General features: G+C 46.3%; 1 pseudogene; it reads left to right on the top strand.

The window, feature by feature from the left end:
* The window catches only part of LOC149362179 (uncharacterized), a 34058-nt pseudogene extending 15584 nt beyond the window's left edge, over positions 1-18474 (top strand).
* The last annotated feature ends 7917 nt before the right edge of the window (positions 18475-26391 follow it).

Genomic DNA, 26391 nt, shown 5'->3' with positions numbered 1-26391 from the left:
GCATTATTGATTTAATAAGACATTAATAAACTAACTGGGACTTTATAGCTTTAGGGGAATCTTTCATTTCCTTACAAGTTGACTACAGTATCGCATCTAGGAGGTTTCCATTTATATTCAAGCCTCTTGTATCCCGAAAATTAAAGAAAGAAGCATCCTTCGGCCCTTATTTTGCATTCATTACAAGATTGACCTTATTAGTATTGACAATGATGTGAAATTTATCGCTCACGCTCATGATGGCAGCCTTTATTTTACGTCTTCTGATAGGAGTGACCTAGATGTGCATATTAACCACGTCTTATGTAAGTTGAATGAATGCAGCACTATCTATTCACTGAAGATTCATAGCACGAAAGCTAAGGCTGTGTTATTTCAAGGGAAAGATAAGAACTCCAAAACTAATGGAGACCTCATTATAGATACCTCAACAATAGAACTTGTTCTCTGCGCAAGGAGACTGCGTGCGATAAATGATGCACACCTTACATGAAATAAACGCGTCAATTAACCTCAAAAAAAAAACTTGCATGAGTCATCTTTATGCAAACAGGATTCGTTTTTTTATCACCGTCGATCATTAGGCAATCGAATTCCAATTGATTTTTTCTGTCGCATATTCACTATTGCGATGTGGTTTGGTGTGGTACAATCGAGACTAAGATCACAAAATTGCTATTATTGCGCAGGAAACTGCGTGTACCACGCTAACGCACCGCGCCTGGCTCATATAGAATCATCACTGTTTAACAGTTTTCTTATCAGCACATTTCCATTGCCAATGAATTATTATTCAAACGCTCGATGACCACCAAGTAACCGGGCACCGATTTGTTCAGAGCAGATATTTAAGCTTACAACAAATACTAACGTTTACAATATACGGCATATCGAAACACCGCATATTCTGAGAACACGCACTAATTACGGTACACAGTCACTAAGCCAGTGGCGGTCCTAAGGGGCGGGGAGAGGAGAGGGCGGTCGCCCCCACCCCCCCCCCCCCAAAAAAAAAAAAGCCATGGCACATTTTCGTGAACGTCCGTTTTCGGCCTCTCATATAGGGCGAGACGCGATTTTTGACGTAGAACTGGAAAGCTTTTTCGTCTGTGATGCGTCAAGTAGTCCCCTACTTAGTACATTCACCATGTTAGCAGCTGCCTTATTTCACACAATTCTCTTTTCTACAGGCTTATTTCTTTCTTGATTTATATTTCTCTCTTGATTTATTTTAGTACCTCAAAGACCCCAAACAAGGGGCATTACATGAGGGGTGGGTTGTACAGAAATATCAACAAAAAACGGACATATTCTGTACAATGCCAACATCAAGGTTCAAAATAAACATGAAACAGGCAAACAGTTCAGAAAATCAAAATGCAAAACGCTCAAATGCTTTCAAATAGAAAAGAAAAAACAAGACAAGAATAAAAGACAGGAAGAAGCGCTGAACGGTCGGTAAGAATTCAATAACAGATTACAGTAAGTGCCGCGTAGTAGAACAAAGTGCAATAGGTCAACGTTAGAGGGTAAAGGTACACCAAAACCTAAAATGTGTCTAAAGCAATATATCTTTGAATGCAAGCGTGTCTTCTATTATTACAGCGGCATTGGGAAGGCCGTTCCAATCTTTTGCTGTTCGGATAAAGAAAGATTGCGCAAATGTTTGCTTTTGGGCAAGGGTATGACACCTGCTGACTGTTTTTGTGACGAGCTGAAAACAGGGAGTGTTTTGTGACCTAGATGCTTAACGGAAATGAATAGTAGAAACAATGAAAAAGGTTTGGTTTGGTTTATGGGGTTTAACGTCCCAAAGCGACTAAGGCTATCAGGGACGCCGTAGTGGAGGGCTCCGGAAATTTCTACCACCTGGGGTTCTTTAACGTGCACTGACATCGCACAGTACACGGGCCTCTAGAATTTCTCCTCCAAAGAAATTCAACCGCCGCGGCCGGGATCTAACCAGATTTAACCCGCGTCTTTCGGGTCAGCAGCCGAGCACCATAACCGCTGAGCCACCGCGGCGGCTCAAAGGGTGAAACTGAAAAATGAAAAAGGGTGAAACTGGATAGTTTTCGACGGTGCTTTAATAATGGCAAGCTGGATCGGTTCTTCAGATCGGTTACACTTGTAAAGGATGAATAATTCGAATGAACAAATCGAAGGGCGTGATTTCGATTGTTTCTATGCTCTCAGAAAGGCATTCCTCAAGTTGGTTCTAAATGGCGGCTGCATTTTCTAATTTTGGGCTCATTAATGTGGAGCAAAAATTAGCGGCAATCACATGTTCGGCGCACTTGTTCCATCCTTGCATCCTTTCATGCGGCTGATGTTTCTTTCCCTCCTGAACGCTGCAGGAATGCGATGAGCGGCTTATTCACAACGGCTCGCCTTTGAAGTACAACCGAAATGTCCCTGGCACCACTACGAAAAGAATAGTGCCTTTTAAAAATGCTGCCGTTTGGTTTTTCCCAGTGGAGGAAACAGCGCACCAAACGATTAGTGTCGTCTGAAAAGGACATACAAGAAATGGCAGAAAGTTAGGCACAGGTGGAGGTTTTCCGGCAGTGTACGTTTGCTTTGCTCCCAAAACCATAAACCCGTTCCAAGCCAAATATCACCAAAAAGACTGGGATCGCTTTCGTTGCTGGTAACAAGTGAGTGCTATACATTGTGTTTACGTCATATTATAGCTGGTTTGATGTCTGGAGTGTCAACCTCGGCTTGTTTCAAGGGTAACAAGCCATTGTATTGTGAGCGCTATACATTATTCAATTACTTCACATTATAGCTGGTTTCATGACTGGAGTGTCAATCTTGGCTTGATTTAAGGGCAAAGGGCCACTGTATTCTGAGCGCTATACATTATTCATTTACTTCAGATTAGCGCTGGTTTCCTGTCTGCAGTGTAAACCTTGGCTTGTTCAGGGGTAACAAGCCATTGTATACTGAACGCTATACATTACTCAATTATTTCACATTATAGCTGGTTTCATGTGTGGAGTGTCAGTGGGGACTAGTCATTCAGTCATCCTTGGCTTGTTGCAAGGTTAAAGAGCCATTGTATTCCGAGCACTATTCATTATTTGTTTACATCGAATTATAGCTCGCTTCATGTCCCGAGTGTCAACTTTAGCTTCCTTTAAGGGTAACAACCCATCGTATTGTGAGCGCTATACATTACTCATTTACTTCACATTACAGCTGCTTTCACGTCTGGAGTGTCAGTGGGGCCTAGTCATTCAGTAAACCTCGGCTTGCTGCAAGGATAACACGATATTGGATTGAGAGCGCTACACATTATTCGTTTACTTTACATTATAGCTGATTTCCTGTCTGGAGTGTCAATCTTGCCTTGTTTCACGGGTAACAAGCCAAGGTACTGTGAGCGCTATATGTTATTCATTTACCTCACATTAGAGCTGGTTTCCCGCCTGGAGTGTCAACCTTGCCTTGTTTCAAGGGCAACAAGCCGTTGCATTCTTAGCACTATACAGTATTCATTTACTTCACATTATTGCTGGTTTCAAGTGCGAAGTGTCAACCTTGACTTGTTTTAAGGGTAACCAGCCATTCTATTGTAAGCGCTATACATTACTCCTTTACTTCACATTATAGCTGGTTTCAAGGCTTCAGTGTCAACCTTGGCTTGTTTCAAGGGCAACAAGAACTTGTATTGTGAGCGCTATACATAATTCGTTTACTTAAAATTATAGCTGGTTTCATGTCTGGAGTGTCCACCTTGGCTTGTTTTAAGGGTAAAAAGGCATTGTATTGTGAGCGATATACGTTAATCATTTACTTCTCATTATAGCTGGTTTCATGTCTGGAGTGTCAACCTTGGCTTGTTTCAAGGGAACAAGCCGTTTATTGTGAGCGCTATACATCAATCATTTACTTTAGCCGCCGCGATGGCTCAGTGGTTATGGTGCTCGGCTGCTGACCCGAAAGACGCGGGTTTGATCCCGGCCGCGGCGGCTGAATTTCTTTGGAGGAGAAATTCTAGAGGCCCGTGTACTGTGCGATGTCAGTGCACGTCAAAGAATCCCAGGTGGTCGAAATTCCCGGAGCCCTCCACTACGCCGTCTCTCTAGCCTTAGTCGCTTTGGGACGTTAAACCTCAGAAAACCAAACCATTCATTTACTTCACATTATAGCTGGATTCATGTCTAGAGAGACAACTTTGGCTTGTTGTAAGGGTAACCTGCGATTGTACTGTGAGCGCTATACATTATTCGTTTACTTCACATTATAGCTGGTTTATTGTTTCCAGTGTCACCCTTGGCTTGTTTTAAGAGTAACAAGCTATTCTATTGCGACCACTATACGTCATTCAGTTACTGGACCTTAAGGCTGGTTTCATGTCTGGAGTGTCAACTTCGGCTTGTTTCAAGAGTAACATGCCATTGTACTGTGAGCGCTATACTTTATTCGTTTACTTCACATTATAGCTGGTTTCATATCTGGAGTGTCAACCTTGGCTTGTGTCACAAAATTCGGCGCATTTTAGAAACAAAGAAAGAAAAACCGCCGCGCGCACGGCGTCTCGCCGGCGCGAGCCCAACGGGAGAGAAGGAAAGCCCCGCCGAGCGCGTGCCTCTCTCTCCACCGCCACGGCGTGTGCCGAGGGGATGAGTCATCCACGCCGAAGATTCTCGAACATGCGAGTCGGTTCTTCTGCTGACCGGAGGAAAAGGGCGTAGCCTTGCGTGCACTAAGACACGTCCCCCTCGCCCGTCGGCGACGGCGCCACTCAAGAACACGCTCGAAACTTCGAGATGCGACCCCCGACCTCTGACCAATGGGGACGCGCGGCCGGTGAGAAGAGGGAAGGGAGACAGCACTGCAAACGCTGCGTGCATGTGCGCGCCTACTCTGGCGCGTTGAACAAACAGACGTGGAAGCGAGCCTATAAAAGAAGGCATTGACCGCTATCAGTCAGTCCGGACCGCCGTTTAAGCTTCATCGAAGCGCGCCCGTTCGACTCCCGGGGAAAACACCACTCGGCCAGCCACGGACAAACGAGGCAACGTTCGCCAGTCTGCGGGACGGCATCGTCGTGGACCTCAGGTCGTCGGACTGTCGCAGTGCCCGGTGAACAAATTGTGTTTTGTTTGTTTACCTCTCTCTCGTGTGTTAGTGCACTTTAGGTGCAATATAGCCTTTGTATTGCATTCTCTCTCGAGTTTAACTTTGCACGAGTTGCATTGTTCTGTTAATCACTTTGTATGTGTTGTACTAGTGATTGTGAAATCCTCTGTATCGTCTCTTTGCTGTATAAACATTGTTTTGTTTTGTAAACCACTGGCTCCGACCCATTCTCTGGCTTGCGACCAGCGAAAGCTGGGCACCGAACGCCCAAAAACCTCTTGTCACTTGGTAGCTGGTCTCCGCTGAGTTTGCCACGCTGAGTCGAGGGCATCTCCTTTGAGTCCGAGACTGCTACCCCCACACGCTCTAAGGGTGTCTGGAGCTTCCCACGTAAAAGTGCGCGAAGTCTGGGTGACAGCTTGTTTTAAGGGTAACAAGCCATTGTATTGTCAGCGCTATTCATTATGCATTTAATTCACATTATACCTCGTTTCACGTCTCGAGCGTCAACCTTCGCTTGTTTTAAGGGTAACAAGTGAGCGCTAAACATTATTCATTTAATTCACATTATCCCTGGTTTCATGTTTCCAGTGTCAACCTTGGGTTGTTTATAGGGTAACAAGCCACTGTATTGTGACCACTATACCAGTACATTATTCATTTACTTGAAATTATGGCTACTTCATGTCTGGAGTGTCAAACTCGGCTTGTTTCAAGGGAAACAAGCCATTGTACTGCGAGCACTATTCTTGATTTGTTTACTTCTCATTATAGCTGGTTTCATGTCCGGAGTGTCCACCTTGGCTTGTTTTAAGGGTAACAAGGCATTGTATTGAGAGCGCTATACATTATCATTTACTTCTCATTATAGCTGGTTTCATGTCTGGAGTGCCAACTTTGGCTTGTTTCAAGGGTAACAAGCCGTTTATTGTGAGCGCTATACATTACTCGTTTACTTCGAATTATAGTAGGTATCATATCTGGAGTGTCAGCCATGGCTGGTTTCAAGTGTAAGAAGCCATTGTACTGTGAGCGCAATTCATTATTCATTTACTTCACATTATAGCTGGTTTCACGTCCGGAGTGTCAACCTTGGCTTGTTCTAAGGGTAACCAGCCATTGTATTTTGAGCGCTATTCATTATTCATTTACTTCACATTATAGATGGTTTCACGTCCGGAGTGTCAACCTTCCCTTGTTTTATCGGTAACCAGCCATTGTATTGTGAGCAGTATACATTACTGATTTACTTCACATCATAGCTGGCTTCATGTCTGGAGTGTCAAACTTGACTGGTTATAAGGGTAACAAGGTATTGTACGGTGAGGGCTATACTTTATCCGTTTACTTCACATTATAGCGAGCTTGATGTCTGGAGTGTCAACCTTGGCTTGTTTTAAGGGTAACTAGCCATTGTATTGTGAGCGCTATACATTATTCGTTTACTTCACATTATAGCTGTTTTCATGTCTGGAGTGTCAACCTTGGCTTGTTTTAAGGGTAACTAGCCATTGTATAGTGAGTGCTATACATTATGCGTTTACTTCACATTACAGCTGGTTTCACGTCTGGAGTGTCAACCTTGGCTTGTTTTAAGGGTAACTAACCATTGTATTGTGAGCGCTATACAATATCCGTTTACTTCACGTTATACCTGGTTTCATGTCTGGAGTCTCAACCTTCGCTCCTTTTAAGGGTAACTAACCATTGTATTGTGAGCGCTATACATTATTCCTTTACTTGACATTATAGCTGGTTTCATGTCTGGAGTGTCAACCTTCGCTAGTTTTAAGGGTAAGAAGTGAGCGCTATACATTATTCCTTTACATAATATTATAGCTGGTTTCATGTGTGAAGTGTCAGTGAGGACTAGTCATCCAGTCAACCTTGCCTTGTTGCAAGGTTAACAAGCCATTGTATTGCGAGCATTATTCATTATTTGCTTACTTCACATTATAGCTCGTTTCATGTCCGGGGTGACAACCGTGGCTTCCTTCAAGGGTAACAAGCCTTTGTATTGTGAGCGCTATACAGAATTCATTTACTTCATATTATAGCTGGTTTCACTTCTGGAGAGTCAATCATGGCTTGTTTTAAGGGTAACTAGCCACTGTATTGTGAGCGCTATTCATTATTCATTTACTTCAAACTATAGCTGGTTTCATGTCGGGAGTGTCAACCATGTCTTGTTTTAAGGGTGACAAGCCATTGTATTGTGAGCGCTATTCATTATTCATTTACTTCACATTATAACTGGTTTCATGTCTCGAGTGTCAGTGGTGACTGTTTCCACTGCTTTGAAGAGAATGGCGGTGTCGCATAGCTTCTGAGATCGGCGCGGAAAAACTGATGCCGATGCACTCGTTTTGGTTGTGAAATTGGCCGGGGAGCGCGAAACTTGTACTTCAAATTATTGTCTTTTCTGGCTTATAAAAGCTCTGTTTTCGGTGAGACCGGTATTTTGAGATTATAGTGTGGTGTCTTATAGATATAGGCCAACTTATATTTGTCTTCAGTATCCCTTTATTCTGCATTGTTGTTTAAGTTCGTTTCCTGCTCATTGTGATGCAGGGAGTTTGGCTTCTCCAGCCTCTACACGGATGTGGCCAACATCTCCCTGGGCCAGCAAAGACAGCTCTTGGGCAAGGCCTGGAGCGTGCCCGTCGTATGTCAGATACTGCGGCCACTGCGCACCTTCTTGAAGCTCACCAACCGTCGGGACAACCACTGAGAGTAATCAGTTTATACATATAATCCAACTTCAATTTGTCTTCAGTGTCCATTTATTCTGTATTATTGTTTAAGTTCGTTTCCTGCTCATTGTGATGCAGGGTGTCTGGCTTCCCCAGCCACTACACGGATGTGGGCAACATCTCCCTGGGGAAGAGAAGACAGCTGTTGGGCTAGGGTGGGAGCGTGCCCGTCGTATGCCAGATAATGCGGCCACTGCGCACCTTCTTAAAGCTAACCAACCGTCAGGACAACCACTGAGCGTAATCAGTTTATACATATAATCCAACTTCAATTGGTCTTCAGTGTCCATTTATTCTGTATTATTGTTTAAGTTCGTTTCCTGCTCATTGTGATGCTGGGTGTTTGGCTTCCCCAGCCACTACACTGATGTGGGCAACATCTCCCTGGGGAAGAGAAGACAGCTGTTGGGCTAGGGTTGGAGCGTGCCCGTCGTATGCCACATAATGCGGCCACTCCGCACCTTCTTGAAGCTCACCAACCGTCAGGACACAAACTGAGCGTAATAAATTTATACATATAGGATAACCTCTATTTGTCTTCAGTGTCCCTTTAATCTATATTATTGTTGAAGTTCGTTTCCTGTTCATTGTTATTCAGGGTGTTTGGCTTCCCCAGCCACTACACTGATGTGAGCAACATCTCCCGGGGCAAGCGAAGACAGCTGTTGGGCAAGGGCTGAAGCGTGCCCGTCGTATGCCACATACTGCAGCCACTGCGTACCTTCTTGAAGCTCGCCAACCGCCGTGACAACCACTGAGCGTAATCAATTTATAGATATAGGATAACGTCTATTTGTCTTCAGTGCCCCTTTATTCTGTATTATTGTTTAAGTTCGTTTCCTGCTCATTGTGATGCAGGGTGTTTGGCTTCCTTAGCCACTACACTGGTGTGGGCAACATCTCCCTGGGGAAGAGAAGACAGCTGTTGGGCTAGGGTTGGAGCGTGCCCGTCGTATGCCACATAATGCGGCCACTGCGCACCTTCTTGAAGCTCACCAACCGTCAGGACAACCACTGAGCGTAATCAATTTATAGATATAGGATAACCTCTATTTGTCTTCAGCGTCCCTTTAATCTATATTATTGTTTAAGTTCCTTTCCTGCTCATTGTGATGCAGGGTGTTTGGCTTCCCCAGCCACTACACTGATGTGGGCAACATATCCCTGGGGAAGAGAGGACAGCTGTAGGGCCAGGGCTGCAGCGTGCCCGTCGTGTGCCACATACAGCAGCCACTGCGCACCTTCTTGAAGCTCACCAACCGTCAGGACAACCACTGAGCGTAATCAATTTATGGATATAGGCCAACTTCTATTTGTGCTCCGTGTCCCTTTATTCTGTATTGTTGTTTAAGTTCGTTTCCAGCTCATTGTGATGCAGGGTGTTTGACTTCCCCAGCCACTACACTGATGTGGGCAACATCTCCTTGGGGTAGAGAAGACAGCTGTTGGGAAAGGGCTGGAGAGTGCCTGTCGTATGCCACATACAGCAGCCACTGGGCACCTTCTTGAAGCTCACCAACCGTCGTGACAACCACTGAGCGTAATCAGGTTATACATATAGGCCAACTTCAATTTGTCTTCAGTGTCCATTTATTCTGTATTATTGTTTAAGTTCGTTTCCAGCTCATTGTGATGATGGGTGTTTGGCTTCCCCAGCCACTACACGGATGTGGGCAACATCTCCCTGGGGAAGAGAAGACAGCTGTTGGGCTAGGGTGGGAGCGTGCCCGTCGTATGCCAGATAATGCGGCCACTGCGCAGCTTCTTAAAGCTCACCAACCGTCAGGACAACCACTGAGCGTAATCAGTTTATACATATAATCCAACTTCAATTTGTCTTCAGTGTCCATTTATTCTGTATTATATTTTAAGTTCGTTTCCTGCTCATTGTGATGCAGGGTGTTTGGCTTCCCCAGCCACTACACTGATGTGGGCAACATCTCCTTGGGGAAGAGAAGACAGCTGTTGGGCAAGGGCTGGAGGGTGCCCGTCGTATGCCACTTACTGCAGCCACTACGCACCTTCTTGAAGCTCACCAACCGTCGTGACAACCACTGAGCGTAATCAGTTTATAGATATAGGATAACCTCTATTTGTCTTCAGTGTCCCTTTAATCTATATTATTGTTTATGTTCGTTTCCTGTTCATTGTGATGCAGGGTGTTTGGCTTCCCCAGCCACTACAATGATGTGGGCAAGATCTCCCTGGGGAAGAGAACACAGCTGTTGGGCTAGGGTTGGAGCGTGCCCGTCGTATGCCACATAATGCGGCCACTGAGCACATTCTTGAAGCTCACAAACCGTCAGGACAACCACGAAGCGTAATCAATTTATAGATATAGGATAACCTCTATTTGTCTTCAGTGTCCCTTTAATCTATATTATTGTTTATGTTCGTTTCCTGTTCATTGTGATGCAGGGTGTTTGGCTTCCCCAGCCACTACAATGATGTGGGCAAGATCTCCCTGGGGAAGAGAACACAGCTGTTGGGCCAGGGCTGGAGCGTTCCCGTCGTATGCCACATACAGCAGCCACTGCGCACCTTCTTGAAGCTCACCAATTGTCGTGACAACCACTGAGCGTAATCAGTTTATACATATAATCCAACTTCAATTTCTCTTCAGTGTCCATTTATTCTGTATTATAGTTTAAGTTCGTTTCCTGCTCATTGTGATGCAGGGTGTTTGGCTTCCCCAGCCACTACACTGATGTGGGCAACATCTCCTTGGGGAAGAGAAGACAGCTGTTGGGCAAGGGCTGGAGGGTTCCCGTCGTATGCCACATACTGCAGCCACTACGCACCTCCTTGAAGCTCACCAACCGTCGTGACACTGAGCGTAATCAGTTTATACATATAGGCCAACTTCTATTTGTCTTCAGTGTCCCTTTATTCTGTATTATTGTTTAAGTTCGTTTCCTGCTCATTGTGATGCAGGGTGTTTGGCTTCCTTAGCCACTACACTGATGTGGGCAACATCTCCCTGGGGAAGGGAAGACCGCTGTTGGGCTAGGGTTGGAGCGTGCCCGTCGTATGCCACATAATGCGGCCACTGCGCACCTTCTTGAAGCTCACCAACCGCCAGGACAGCCACTGAGCGTAATCAATTTATAGATATAGGCCAACTTCTATTTGTGTTCCGTGTCCCTTTATTCTGTATTGTTGTTTAAGTTCGTTTCCAGCTCATTGTGATGCAGGGTGTTTGGCTTCCCCAGCCACTACACTGATGTGGGCAACATCTCCTTGGGGAAGAGAAGACAGCTGTTGGGCAAGGGCTGGAGGGTGCCTGTCGTATGCCACATACAGCAGCCACTGGGCACCTTCTTGAAGCTCACCAACCGTCGTGACAACCACTGAGCGTAATCAGGTTATACACATAGGCCAACTTCAATTTGTCTTCAGTGTCCATTTATTCTGTATTATTGTTTAAGTTCGTTTCCACCTCATTGTGATGCTGGGTGTTTGGCTTCCCCAGCCACTACACGGATGTGGGCAACATCTCCCTGGGGAAGAGAAGACAGCTGTTGGGCTAGGGTGGGAGCGTGCCCGTCGTATGCCAGATAATGCGGCCACTGCGCACCTTCTTAAAGCTCACCAACCGTCAGGACAACCACTGAGCGTAATCAATTTATACATATAATCCAAGTTCAATTTGTCTTCAGTGCCCATTTATTCTGTATTATTGTTTAAGTTCGTTTCCTGCTCATTGTGATGCAGGGTGTTTGGCTTCTCCAGCCACTACACTGATGTGGGCAACATCTCCTTGGGGAAGAGAAGACAGCTGTTGTTCAAGGGCTGGAGGGTGCCCGTCGTATGCCACATACTGCAGCCACTACACACCTTCTTGAAGCTCACCAACCGTCGTGACAACCACTGAGCGTAGTCAGTTTATACATATAATCCAACTTCAATTTGTCTTCAGTGTCCATTTATTCTGTATTATTGTTTAAGGTCGTTTCCTGCTCATTGTGATGCAGGGTGTTTGGCTTCCCCAGCCACTACACTGATGTGGGCAACATCTCCTTGGGGAAGAGAAGACAGCTGTTCGGCAGAGACTGGAGGGTGCCCGTCGTATGCCACATATTCTAGCCACTGCGCACCTTCTTGAAGCTCGCCAACCGTCAGGACAACCACTGAGCGCAATCAATTTATAGATATAGGATAACTTCTATTTGTCTTCAGTGTCCCTTTAATCTATATTATTGTTTAAGTTCGTTTCCTGCTCATTTATATGCAGGGAGTTTGGCTTCCCCAGCCACTACACTGATGTAGGAAACATCTCCTTGGGGAAGAGAAGACAGCTGTTGGGCTAGGGTTGGAGCGTGCCCGTCGTATGCCACATAATGCGGCCACTGCGCACCTTCTTGAAGCTCACCAACCGCCAGGACAACCACTGAGCGTAATAAATTTATAGATATAGGATAACCTCTATTTTTCTTCAGTGTCCCTTTAATCTATATTATTGTTGAAGTTCGTTTCCTGTTCATTGTTATTCTGGATGTTTGGCTTCCCCAGCCACTACACTGATGTGGCAACATCTCCCTGGGGAAGAGAAGACAGCTGTTGGGCCAGGGCTGGAGCGTGCCCGTCGTATGCCACATACAGCAGCCACTGTGCACCTTCTTGAAGCTCACCAATCGTCGTGACAACCACTGAGAGTAATCAGTTTATACATATAATCCAACTTAAATTTGTCTTCAGTGTCCATTTATTCTGTATTATTGTTTAAGTTCGTTTCCTGCTCATTGTGATGCAGGGTGTTTCGCTTCCCCAGCCACTACACTGATGTGGGACACATCTCCTTGGGGAAGAGAAGACAGCTGTTGGGCAAGGGCTGGAGGGTGCCTGTCGTATGCCACTTACTGCAGCCACTACGCACCTTCTTGAAGCTCACCAACCGTCGTGACAACCACTGAGCGTAATCAGTTTATACATATAGGCCAACTTCTATTTGTCTTCAGTGTCCCTTTATTCTGTATTATTGTTTAAGATATTTTCCTGCTCATTCTGATGCAGGGTGTTTGGCTTCCCCAGCTACTACACTGATGTGGGCAACATCTCCCTGGGGAAGAGAAGACAGCTGTTGGGTTAGGGTTGGAGCGTGCCCGTCGTATGACACATAATGCGGCCACTGCACACCTTCTTGAAGCTCACCAACCGTTAGGACAACCACTGAGCGTAATCAATTTATAGATATAGGCCAACTTCTATTTGTGTTCCGTGTCCCTTTATTCTGTATTGTTGTTTAAGTTCCTTTCCAGCTCATTGTGATGCAGGGTGTTTGACTTCCCCAGCCACTACACTGATGTGGGCAACATCTCCTTGGGGAAGAGAAGACAGCTGTTGGGCAAGGGCTGGAGGGTGCCTGTCGTATGCCACATACAGCAGCCACTGGGCACCTTCTTGAAGCTCACCAACCGTCGTGACAACCACTGAGCGTAATCAGGTTATACATATAGGCCAACTTCAATTTGTCTTCAGTGTCCATTTATTCTGCATTATTGTTTAAGTTCGTTTCCACCTCATTGTGATGCTGGGTGTTTGGCTTCCCCAGCCACTACACGGATGTGGGCAACATCTCCCTGGGGAGGAGAAGACAGCTGTTGGGCTAGGGTGGGAGCGTGCCCGTCGTATGCCAGATAATGCGGCCACTGCGCACCTTCTTAAAGCTCACCAACCGTCAGGACAACCACTGAGCGTAATCAATTTATACATATAATCCAAGTTCAATTTGTCTTCAGTGTCCATTTATTCTGTATTATTGTTTAAGTTCGTTTCCAGCTCATTGTGATGATGGGTGTTTGGCTTCCCCAGCCACTACACGGATGTGGGCAACATCTCCCTGGGGAAGAGAAGACAGCTGTTGGGCTAGGGTGGGAGCGTGCCCGTCGTATGCCAGATAATGCGGCCACTGCGCAGCTTCTTAAAGCTCACCAACCGTCAGGACAACCACTGAGCGTAATCAGTTTATACATATAATCCAACTTCAATTTGTCTTCAGTGTCCATTTATTCTGTATTATATTTTAAGTTCGTTTCCTGCTCATTGTGATGCAGGGTGTTTGGCTTCCCCAGCCACTACACTGATGTGGGCAACATCTCCTTGGGGAAGAGAAGACAGCTGTTGGGCAAGGGCTGGAGGGTGCCCGTCGTATGCCACTTACTGCAGCCACTACGCACCTTCTTGAAGCTCACCAACCGTCGTGACAACCACTGAGCGCAATCAGTTTATAGATATAGGATAACCTCTATTTGTCTTCAGTGTCCCTTTAATCTATATTATTGTTTATGTTCGTTTCCTGTTCATTGTGATGCAGGGTGTTTGGCTTCCCCAGCCACTACAATGATGTGGGCAAGATCTCCCTGGGGAAGAGAACACAGCTGTTGGGCTAGGGTTGGAGCGTGCCCGTCGTATGCCACATAATGCGGCCACTGCGCACCTTCTAGAAGCTCACAAACCGTCAGGACAACCACGAAGCGTAATCAATTTATAGATATAGGATAACCTCTATTTGTCTTCAGTGTCCCTTTAATCTATATTATTGTTTATGTTCGTTTCCTGTTCATTGTGATGCAGAGTGTTTGGCCTCCCCAGCCACTACAATGATGTGGGCAACATCTCCTTGGGGAAGAGAAGACAGCTGTTGGGCAAGGGCTGGAGGGTGCCTGTCGTATGCCACATACAGCAGCCACTGCGCACCTTCTTGAAGCTCACCAACCGTCGTGACAACCACTGAGCGTAATCAGGTTATACATATAGGCCAACTTCAATTTGTCTTCAGTGTCCATTTATTCTGCATTATTGTTTAAGTTCGTTTCCACCTCATTGTGATGCTGGGTGTTTGGCTTCCCCAGCCACTACACGGATGTGGGCAACATCTCCCTTGGGAAGAGAAGACAGCTGTTGGGCTAGGGTGGGAGCGTGCCCGTCGTATGCCAGATAATGCGGCCACTGCGCACCTTCTTAAAGCTCACCAACCGTCAGGACAACCACTGAGCGTAATCAATTTATACATATAATCCAAGTTCAATTTGTCTTCAGTGCCCATTTATTCTGTATTATTGTTTAAGTTCGTTTCCTGCTCATTGTGATGCAAGGTGTTTGGCTTCTCCAGCCACTACACTGATGTGGGCAACATCTCCTTGGGGAAGAGAAGACAGCTGTTGTTCAAGGGCTGGAGGGTGCCCGTCGTATGCCACATACTGCAGCCACTACACACCTTCTTGAAGCTCACCAACCGTCGTGACAACCACTGAGCGTAGTCGGTTTATACATATAATCCAACTTCAATTTGTCTTCAGTGTCCATTTATTCTGTATTATTGTTTAAGGTCGTTTCCTGCTCATTGTGATGCAGGGTGTTTGGCTTCCCCAGCCACTACACTGATGTGGGCAACATCTCCTTGGGGAAGAGAAGACAGCTGTTGGGTAGAGACTGGAGGGTGCCCGTCGTATGCCACATATTGCAGCCACTGCGCACCTTCTTGAAGCTCGCCAACCGTCAGGACAACCACTGAGCGCAATCAATTTATAGATATAGGATAACCTCTATTCGTCTTCAATGTCCCTTTAATCTGTATTATTGTTTAAGTTCGTTTCCTGTTCATTGTGATGCAGGGTGTTTGGCTTCCCCAGCCACTACACTGATGTGGGCAACATCTCCCTGGGCAAGCGAAGACAGCTGTTGGGCAAGGGCTGGAGCGTGCCCGTCGTATGCCACATACTGCAGCCACTGTGCACCTTCTTGAAGCTCGTCAACCGTCGTGACAACCACTGAGCGTAATCAATTTATAGATATAGGATAACTTCTATTTGTCTTCAGTGTCCCTTTAATCTATATTATTGTTTAAGTTCGTTTCCTGCTCATTGATATGCAGGGAGTTTGGCTTCCCCAGCCACTACACTGATGTAGGAAACATCTCCTTGGGGAAGAGAAGACAGCTGTTGGGCAAAGACTGGAGGGTGCCCGTCGTATGCCACATACTGCAGCCACTGCGCTCCTTCTTGAAGCTCAAGAACCGTCGTGACAACCACTGAGCGTAATCAGTTTATACATATAGACCAACTTCTATTTCTCTTCAGTGTCCATTTATTCTCTATTATTGTTTAAGTTCGTTTTCTGCTCATTGTGATGCAGGGTGTTTGGCTTCCCCAGCCACTACACTGATGTGGGCAACATCTCCTTGGGGAAGAGAAGACAGCTGTTGGGCAAGGGCTGGAGGGTGCCTGTCGTATGCCACATACAGCAGCCACTGGGCACCTTCTTGAAGCTCACCAACCGTCGTGACAACCACTGAGCGTAATCAGGTTATACATATAGGCCAACTTCAATTTGTCTTCAGTGCCCACTTATTCTGTATTATTGTTTAAGTTCGTTTCCTGCTCATTGTGATGCTGGGTGTTTGGCTTCCCCAGCCACTACACTGATGTGGGCAACATCTCCCTGGGGAAGAGAAGACAGCTGTTGGGCTAGGGTTGGAGCGTGCCCGTCGTATGCCACATAATGCGGCCACTCCGCACCTTCTTGAAGCTCGCCAACCGTCAGGACAACCACTGAGCGCAATCAATTTATAGATATAGGATAACCTCTATTCGTCTTCAGTGTCCCTTTAATCTGTATAATTGTTTAAGTTCGTTTCCTGTTCATTGTGATGCAGGGTGTTTGGCTTCCCCAGCCACTACACGGATGTGGGCAACATCTCCCTGGGGAAGAGAAGACAGCTGTTGGGCTAGGGTGGGAGCGTGCCCGTCGTATCCCAGATAATGCGGCCACTGCGCACCTTCTTAAAGCTCACCAACCGTCAGGACATCCACTGAGCGTAATCAATTTATACATATAATCCAACTTCAATTTGTCTTCAGTGTCCATTTATTCTGTATTATTGTTTAAGTTCGTTTCCTGCTCATTGTGATGCAGGGTGTTTGGCTTCCTTAGCCACTACAATAATGTGGGCAACACCTCCTTGGGGAAGAGAAGACAGCTGTTGGGCAAAGACTCGAGGGTGCCCGTCGTATGCCACATATTGAAGCCACTGCGCACCTTCTTGAAGCTCACCAACCGTCAGGACAACCACTGAGCGCAATCAATTTATATATATAGGATAATCTCTATTTGTCTTCAGTGTCCCTTTAATCTATATTATTGTTTAAGTTCGTTTCCTGTTCATTGTGATGCAGGGTGTTTGGCTTCCCCAGCCACTACACTGATGTGGGCAACATCTCCTTGGGGAAGAGAAGACAGCTGTTGGGCCAGGGCTGGAGCGTGCCCGTCGTATGCCACATACAGCAGCCACTGGGCACCTTCTTGAAGCTCACCAACCGTCGTGACAACCACTGAGCGTAATCAGTTTATACATATAGGCAAACTTCAATTTGTCTTCAGTGTCCATTTATTCTGTATTATTGTTTAAGTTCGTTTCCTGCTCATTGTGATGCTGGGTGTTTGGCTTCCCCAGCCACTACACTGATGTGGGCAACATCTCCCTGGGGAAGGGAAGACAGCTGTTGGGCTTGGGTTGGAGCGTGCCCGTCGTATGCCACATAATGCGGCCACTGCGCACCTTCTTGAAGCTCACCAATCGTCGTGACAACCACTGAGCGTAATCAGTTTATACATATAATCCAACTTCAATTTGTCTTCAGTGTCCATTTATTCTGTATTATTGTTTAAGTTCGTTTCCTGCTCATTGTGATGCAGGGTGTTTGGCTTCCCCAGCCACTACACTGATGTGGGCAACATCTCCTTGGGGAGGAGAAGACAGCTGTTGGGCAAAGACTGGAGGGTGCCCGTCGTATGCCACATACTCCAGCCACTGCGCACCTTGAAGCTCGTCAACCGTCGTGACAACCACTGAGCGTAATCAATTTATAGATATAGGATAACTTCTATTTTTATTCAGTGTCCCTTTAATCTATATTATTGTTTAAGTTCGTTTCCTGCTCATTGATATGCAGGGAGTTTGGCTTCCCCAGCCACTACACTGATGTAGGCAACATCTCCTTGGGGAAGAGAAGACAGCTGTTGGGCTAGGGTTGGAGCGTGCCCGTCGTATGCCACATAATGCGGCCACTGCGCACCTTCTTGAAGCTCACCAACCGCCAGGACAGCCACTGAGCGTAATCAATTTATAGATATAGGCCAACTTCTATTTGTGTTCCGTGTCCCTTTATTCTGTATTGTTGTTTAAGTTCGTTTCCAGCTCATTGTGATGCAGGGTGTTTGGCTTCTCCAGCCTCTACACGGATGTGGCCAACATCTCCCTGGGCCAGCAAAGACAGCTGTTGGGCAAAGACTGGAGGGTGCCCGTCGTATGCCACATACTGCAGCCACTGCGCTCCTTCTTGAAGCTGAAGAACCGTCGTGACAACCACTCAGCGTAATCAGTTTATACATATAGGCCAACTTCTATTTCTCTTCAGTGTCCATTTATTCTGTATTATTGTTTAAGTTCGTTTCCTGCTCATTGTGATGCAGGGTGTTTGGCTTCCCCAGCCACTACACTGATGTGGGCAACATCTCCCTGGGGAAGAGAAGACAGCTGTTGGGCCAGGGCTGGAGCGTGCCCGTCGTATGCCACATACAGCAGCCACTGCGCACCTCCTTGAAGCTCGCCAATCATCGTGACAACCACTGAGCGTAATCAGTTTATACATATAATCCAACTTCAATTTGTCTTCAGTGTCCATTTATTCTGTATTATTGTTTAAGTTCGTTTCCTGCTCATTGTGATGCAGGGTGTCTGGCTTCCCCAGCCACTACACGGATGTGGGCAACATCTCCCTGGGGAAGAGAAGACAGCTGTTGGGCTAGGGTGGGAGCGTGCCCGTCGTATGCCAGATAATGCGGCCACTGCGCACCTTCTTAAAGCTCACCAACCGTCAGGACAACCACTGGGCGTAATCAGTTTATACATATAATCCAACTTCAATTTGTCTTCAGTGTCCATTTATTCTGTATTATTGTTTAAGTTCGTTTCCTGCTCATTGTGATGCAGGGTGTCTGGCTTCCCCAGCCACTACACGGATGTGGGCAACATCTCCCTGGGGAAGAGAAGACAGCTGTTGGGCTAGGGTGGGAGCGTGCCCGTCGTATGCCAGATAATGCGGCCACTGCGCACCTTCTTAAAGCTAACCAACCGTCAGGACAACCACTGAGCGTAATCAGTTTATACATATAATCCAACTTCAATTGGTCTTCAGTGTCCATTTATTCTGTATTATATTTTAAGTTCGTTTCCTGCTCATAGTGATGCAGGGTGTTTGGCTTCCCCAGCCACTACACTGATGTGGGCAACATCTCTCTGGGGAAGAGAAGACAGCTGTTGGGCTAGGGTTGGAGCGTGCCCGTCGTATGCCACATAATGCGCCCACTGCGCACCTTCTTGAAGCTCACCAATCGTCGTGACAACCACTGAGCGTAATCAGTTTACACATATAATCCAACTTCAATTTGTCTTCAGTGTCCATTTATTCTGTATTATTGTTTAAGTTCGTTTCCTGCTCATTGTGATGCAGGGTGTTTGGCTTCCTTAGCCAAACACCCTGCACTTTTTTTTGGTGTATGTGTGTGTGGGTCGCACTGCCTCTAGTAATTTTTTATGCGTATTTTTCTGCTATGTGCTTTGTGTTTCCCACCTACCTGTTCTGTGCCCGCCCCTATAAAAGGGGGTGCATTCACAATGTAAAATCACTCCTGAAGAAGATCGGTCTTCCGATCGAAACGTCGAGTTGAATAAATATGTTTCCTTTAACGAAGCGTATACTTCGCTATATATATATATATATATATATATATATATATATATATATCAGTGGTGTAGCCAGAAATTTTGTTCGGGGGAGGGACTCATGTTGCAGGGCAGCCTCATAGAATTTGTGGAGGGATCAAACGCAAGAATAATAACTGCACATTCATTGTGTATTAGTTAACGCTACGCACTGTGTAGACCAGTGAGATATGTGTTTTTAAATGAAACAATGCATTCGTATGTCTTAAAAAGCGTAGCAGACATAACTGCTGCCAATGCTTTCATGTTTTTGCGTATATAATAAGAAAATATCACGTGAAGTCCAGACCTATATCAGTCCGAAACTAGCAATGGTGTGCATGCCGCTGATATGAAAAACGTAACGACCACGAAACTAGCAAGTATACAGGATAAATATTTTAATGAATCTTTGTCGTTCAAGAACCTTGACATTTTTCTACATATGGAACGGCCAGGAAAAAATCTCAACGACGCTGTCCTTCGTTCCAGTGTAATGGGCAGCAGCAGCTGTCACCGGTCATGTATTGCGAATAATTGCACTGAAATTTTAGTCGCAACAACGAGAACATGTATAAACGAGGAATTCTGCAAAATACGCAATAGAAGTGCGAAGATAAAATGGAGTATTAGAAACGCGAAGGTACAACTTGATGAAGGACGAAAAAGTGTCAATGGAAACAGTCATTGTATGTATACACAAAATCTCGCAACAAGATGTTTAAATACACGTATGTCTCTATTAAATCTACGTATAAAAGCAAACATCACTCTATATAATGCGTCAAACAAGGCAAATAAACACCTTGCGCCATCACAGCTAGTAAACTTTACACACGGAAAGACAGTTTATCCATGCAAGAACTAAACTATGACAGCTGAAGTCGCGATATGTACTTGGGCTGTCGCGACAGCACCATATGGTAAGAATAATAGAAGAACAATGCAGAAACCAATACGAAAGTACGTATTTTTAAAGTGCCTGCACGGCAACAATTATTCTGCACCCATAATTACAGAAGGGTATTCCTTTGGTTCAAAGAAAAAGTAAAAGCAGTTAAAAACGAAATAGAAGGACAAACGAAAGGCACGAATGATGCCGCAAGCTGAAGTAACCAATATCCGAATGTGACTGTTGAGAAACGCCGTGAGGGCAGGGCTTTCAATAAGCGAAGTCAGTCAAGATCGGTTATTGATGTTGTTACGACCCATCTTGAGACCCGCGATGAAACGGTGGTGGATTCAACAGCGGATATTTCGACGGGTCGTTTGACCCCCAAGATGACCCCACGGCTCGGTGCCAACGACCTTCTAGAAGGACCGACGACCGGGGAAGATAGGTTGCCCCTCATCTGAAAAAAACACGGAACGAATCAGAGGAAGCCGGCGCAGCTGCGTCTGCGACGTCAACATGCCACACCTGTGTTGGATGGACGCGAGCTGCCAACACAGTGCTACAGGGATGCGTACTTTACGCTTCCTCCTCGCCAGTTCCCACGTGTGGGCTCTCAACAAGTGTCTTCGTTCGCTGTGTCGTGTGGTGCCGATCTTTTGTGTCACGATGAATTGCCGCCTGGTGAGAGGGCGGAGCCTTGGGCTATTTAACCTGCACCCAAAGTGAGCACGAACGCTCTGGGCCCTGGGAAAAAGGTTCATCCAGTCGATCGACGTCATGAACTCTTAAATTTTGATTCCTTGCTCTTTTGTAAATTTATGTAAATAAGTCTTAGTTTCTTTCCATTAAATCTGCTTGTTTTTTATTTCTCCAACTTCGAAGCTTCAGACTTTGCTCAGCCCGACGACTCAACACGCTACCAAACGGAGCCCGGGTTCGAGCTTTCCTGTGCGCCACAACAATGTCCTCAATATTTTCGTATTCGCATGGTAATTTTGTCCAAAATACTAACTGACGCTTGCCTTACGTGACTCCAGGTAAATGGGCGTTGCCACGAAATCCAACCCGGATTAGCAATGTTCGCGCCAAAATGTCTTTTCTAGTCTGAAAAAGGTTGCTTGCGACATTGTAGGTAGCAAAATCCAGAATGACTTCGGCCGCTGGTGGTTGTTTTGGGCACCGGTGCGTGGCAGTTCGAAAAAAAATTTTTCGGGGGGGGGGGGGGGCTGAAGCTCCATAAGCACCCGCCCTGGCTCCGCCCCTGGTGTGTGTGTGTGTGTGTGTGTGTATGTGTGTGTGTGTGTGTGTGTGTGTGTGTGTGTGTGTGTGTGTGTGTGTGTGTGTGTGTGTGTGTGTGTGTGTGTGTGTGTGTGTGTGTGTGTGTGTGTGTGTGTGTGTGTGTGTGTGTGTGTGTGTGTGTGTGTGTGTGTGTGTGTGAAAAATACACCATAAAACACATCGCAAACGAACAAACTGAGCAAAACAATGATTGGACAGAATTGGACAGTGCGTGTTTTCTGCTTTTAAATGGTGCATTAGGCATTGGAATACATGGACCACCGCGAGGAATTCGCCTAGGTACGCAATATAAGTTATAAATGGATTTCTTGTTCATGGTGTTTCTGTTTCAACAACCAAGCGATGGCTGCGGGCGGTGGTAAAAACGTTTATTTCCTCTGAATAGAGGGAGTTACATGTAGGTTGCTCTGGGGTCAGGCTTACTGCTCTTCCCCTCACACACACTAGGTTGAGTCCCTAGCACAGTACCCTAGTGGCTTCCGCTGCCACCATTGCTCGTTCGACCATCACCTTTTCGGCTTTCAGGCCGTAGCAGGCGAGGAGGGTCGCCTCCCAGTCCTCCCGGGTGGGGTTTGAAGTTGGGAGTAAAGCCAGGGCTGGAGGGGCACGCCCACACCGTGTGGTAGAGGTCCGAGGACCTCTCCCCACAGTGCGGGCCCACCCCGCAGAAGGCAGTGTCAAAGTGCTTTAGCGGGGCCGGGCACAACATGGTGTTCGTGGCGAGGCGGAGGAACAGGCGTTCTCCCGCTCTATGCGGGGATATTGTAAAGTAAAAGTTGTCCGCTTCGGCCTCCCCAACTCGCTGTCGAAGGGCTAGCCTAGCTCACCGTGTTGGAAGTTCTTCAAGCTTGTTGCCGTTAGTGGTTTGATGATTAACACCCCATCGTCTTGTCTACGTCTGCATAGGAACTCGGGTTTCCATGCAGCTTTGACTTGCCTTGGGCCACCGGCTGCGCGCCCATCGGATGCCTTGTCGGCTTGCGCATGGTGGCCTCCGTGAGCTGGCACGGCCCTCCCCTGCGCGCAGGCTTGGAGTTTCGGGGCTCTCTTTTCAAAGGCCCGGATAACATTTTCGCTGCAAGCTCAGTCCCGGCTTGTCTGCGGCACCGATGTCCATGTCATGGCTTCCGGGTCATAGCCGCGTTGCTGGTTCGCGCCTGCCATGTTGGCCGGGAGCGGCCTCCCCGTCGGCGAACGCCTGAGCTCAGCCATGAGGCTGCGCCGCGGCGCTGTGATGGATGGGAGGAAAAGTGCTCCGAAAAGTCGAGAAATCGGCCCACCGGGTTGGGAGTGGTCTCCCTACGTGCCGGATGACTTGCTGGTCCTGTAAAGTCCAAAATCGCTGGGATCCAACGCGTTGGTCCGCCGCTACGGTCGAAAATCGCCGGAGCCGATGTTCCACGCGTCCGCTCAATACGCGCGCTGGTAGCGCCCCCTGGCGATGGCTGTGAGCAGCGGTGGCGGACAGAGAGGAAACGTCGTCGCCAGCGGTGGCGGCGCGGCCGAGGAGTTTGCATTAAAGCCCCTCGATATGCCCCTCGATAATTTGAAAGTAGCGACACTCTCCTGCACTCCGGCGTTTTCCTCCTCGAATATCCTCGCCCGCCGGCTGCGCGCGCTGCACACGGCACGCTTTTTTGGCCATCGCTCGCTCGCCGTCCGGGCAGTTGGCTGACACATGCGCGCGCTCTTAAGTTCGCGCTTTTTCCACGCTCTGTTATTGAATAAAAACACGAGAAAGACATGCGACACGAAGGACATGCGACACGCGTGACTACCACGAGCTACATAAATTAGCGTCTCGTACGAGCAATGAAAGTGCCAATTACGAGCGCTTGCGGCACGAAGAAAACCTCTTGCTGCATACATCTCATTTTTTTTTTACTTTTCAATACCGTCTGTTCAACACGGCATAGTATATGAAGCATAATATTTACAATATATTTGAACATTCCTGAATATTTTCAGCATACTAATGTACCAAGGACAAAAAAATGCTGAATAAAGTTGATTGATAGTTAAATGTAGATTCACTTCGAACTAATTATCGCGTAAGTACAGTTTATGAAGTTGTTCACGAGTGGAGTTTCAGAAGTGGGTGGTTGCTGGGAACAAGCTGGAGCATTTGCTTCGATGGACGTCCTAAAATTTTTCATTAAGGTTCAGTCTGAGTTTGGCACCGTGCAGTGCACATGCAACGGATTAATCGTTTTTGTAGTTGAGAATTTTCGCGGCGGCTGAAAACGAATATGAACTTTTTCCTATTAAGCATGAAACGACTTCAGCTCCCGCTGTCGGCGACCTTGAGGTGATGTCGAGCCGCAGCCGAGAGCCAAAGATCCGCGCACCGATTTTCAGTCATCCAAGGAAAGTGTCCGCACCCCAAAATTTGGCCCTCTCAACCACCGAAATATGACCTTGTCTAAATTTCATCAAAATTGGTGTCAAGCCGAATTTTAATATGACCAATTAAATGGTGAGCTCCAAAATTAGGTGGGCTATCCCCAATATTTGTCTCTCTGGAACCCATAAATTTGACGTTGTCCATATCTGACCAACATTGGGGTCCAACCTAATTTGACTATGGGAAACTCAGTGTTGGCTTCCAACTTTAGGTAGACCACCCCCAAAGTTTGGCACACTTGGGCATTTTCCGCCCACATTCTATTCCTTTTTAAATCCGCTTAAAGAGATGTTACGTTAGGAAAGAAAAAAACTGCTAGTAACAACCGTGAATAAACCCAAGAGAAAGTTATAGGGTCTTAGCAATTTGGTCAGCCACAGTCAAGGCTATCCTAAAGCAAGTGCCTGACTAATATAAGTCTTGAGTATAAATACAGTCACAATATGACACAGTTTTTCAGATGCAATGTTTATTACAGATGAGTCGCGTAGTTTACGCCGAAAATATACATAAAAACCACGAATAAGCCAGCTGTGGACATCTGTCACCCGTTGGGTGCAGTCCTCAAAGCAAAACCCAGAAAACAAAAACATACTTAGGGAAATGAAACAGCTCAGATGCAGGCCTAGAGTTTTTGAGCGGATGATGTATTCAACAAAAGGCTACGCGACCATGCTCAACAAAGGCAAATGATCACAAACTGTAGCAATGAATATACAAAAATGGCATGCATTGGATATTTACAACACTTGAGTACATTAAGGCAACAATGGAAAGCACTGAAGTGATTAAAAAATGAATTATTTATGTGAATGCAATATGAGGTCTTTTCCGAGAATATCGCATTGATAATCTTACCTGGTAGAAGCGTAAAGGTTCAGCAAAACAACAAATAACCGTAGATCGTTAGACAAGTTGCATTCATAAAAAAAAATCTAGGTTAAATCTCGCTCGGGACATGCGCCGCATTACTGCGATGTGCACCATTACCAGAGGTTCGAAAAATTTACCGCACCGCGGATACCGCTGCACGCATACCAACACTTTTGCTTCCACACTTGCTAACACATGCACACACACTGTATGCATCAGCCGCCGCTATTATAGCACGTTGAGCGGAACCATGAAGTGACAACAATAACACGCATAACGACGCAAAATGATCAGTGAATTAAGTGAGGTTGTTGGCTTTGTGATGCGCATGCATGCAGTGTCAGTATACACAGGGAAGAAATGCACAGTTGCTCGCAGAGGTGGGCAGTCTTCGTCGGGGTAAAGTTCTTGCGGCCGATGTTGTGCAGCCGCTTTTTTCTTCTAATGCTGTCTTTCTTGCCGCTCGGAATCGCGAAAAGAACAGGCTTTTTCACGCCGGCTTGTGCACTGAAATGCCCAGCAACTCGGCATAGTGCTACACTAAAAGAGCGCGAATAACGCGAAGTGCAAGCGCGCAATGCCAGGGAGCTCGGTCATAGCTAGAGATGTGAAGGCCTGAAAAAAACACTGCAATTTTGGAAAAAAAAATGTTTTTTTTTTTCGTTTTTTTTCAGACGACAAAAAATGGAAAGAAACATCGAAAATTTCACAATGCAATTTCAAGGTACTATGATTTCTTGCTTTCGGTTTAGGTTTCTGTTTTTGCTTTGAAAACCATAACAGTTTGCATCGTTGAACGATTGGAGAACAGTCATCGCCGGTGCCAGGTAGCGCTTTTAAAACGTTCGTGCTGCGAGTACGCGGGTTGGAGGCCAGGTGACATATAAGATCAAGGCTTGACTTAAAAACACACTAATACTTGAACTCACGGCTGAAGTAGAACAAAATGACTGCAAATTCTACAGCGCGACACACACGGCCTAAATAACGTGTTGAGAGCGAGAGAAATGAAAAACGATTTGTAAATCTTATTTCTCAGCCGACATTAAAACAACTTGCACATATCTAAATGCGCGTAAGCTGAGTGTGTCTTTATAAATTTATTTTTCCAGGAATGTGCAGACCCTTTCTTTTTTTTCTTTGTCGTAGTCAGAATTGTTTTCTCTGTTTTGTCATAACTAGGTTTATATGATATTTTCCTGTGCGCAATCAGTTAATTCCTCTTGCATTGCTACGCCAGCACGGACGCACGGGACACACCGGAGCGTTAACCTAGCTCCCATTTCTCCTGACTGAGATTGTATTTGTACAATCT

Source organism: Amblyomma mixtum, chromosome 2 (assembly GCF_055824585.1).
Source record: "Amblyomma mixtum isolate Tamu chromosome 2, ASM5582458v1, whole genome shotgun sequence".
NCBI lineage: Eukaryota > Metazoa > Arthropoda > Arachnida > Ixodida > Ixodidae > Amblyomma > Amblyomma mixtum.
The sequence above is the reverse complement of the archived record's forward strand: the minus strand, read 5'-3'. Positions and strand labels throughout refer to the sequence as shown.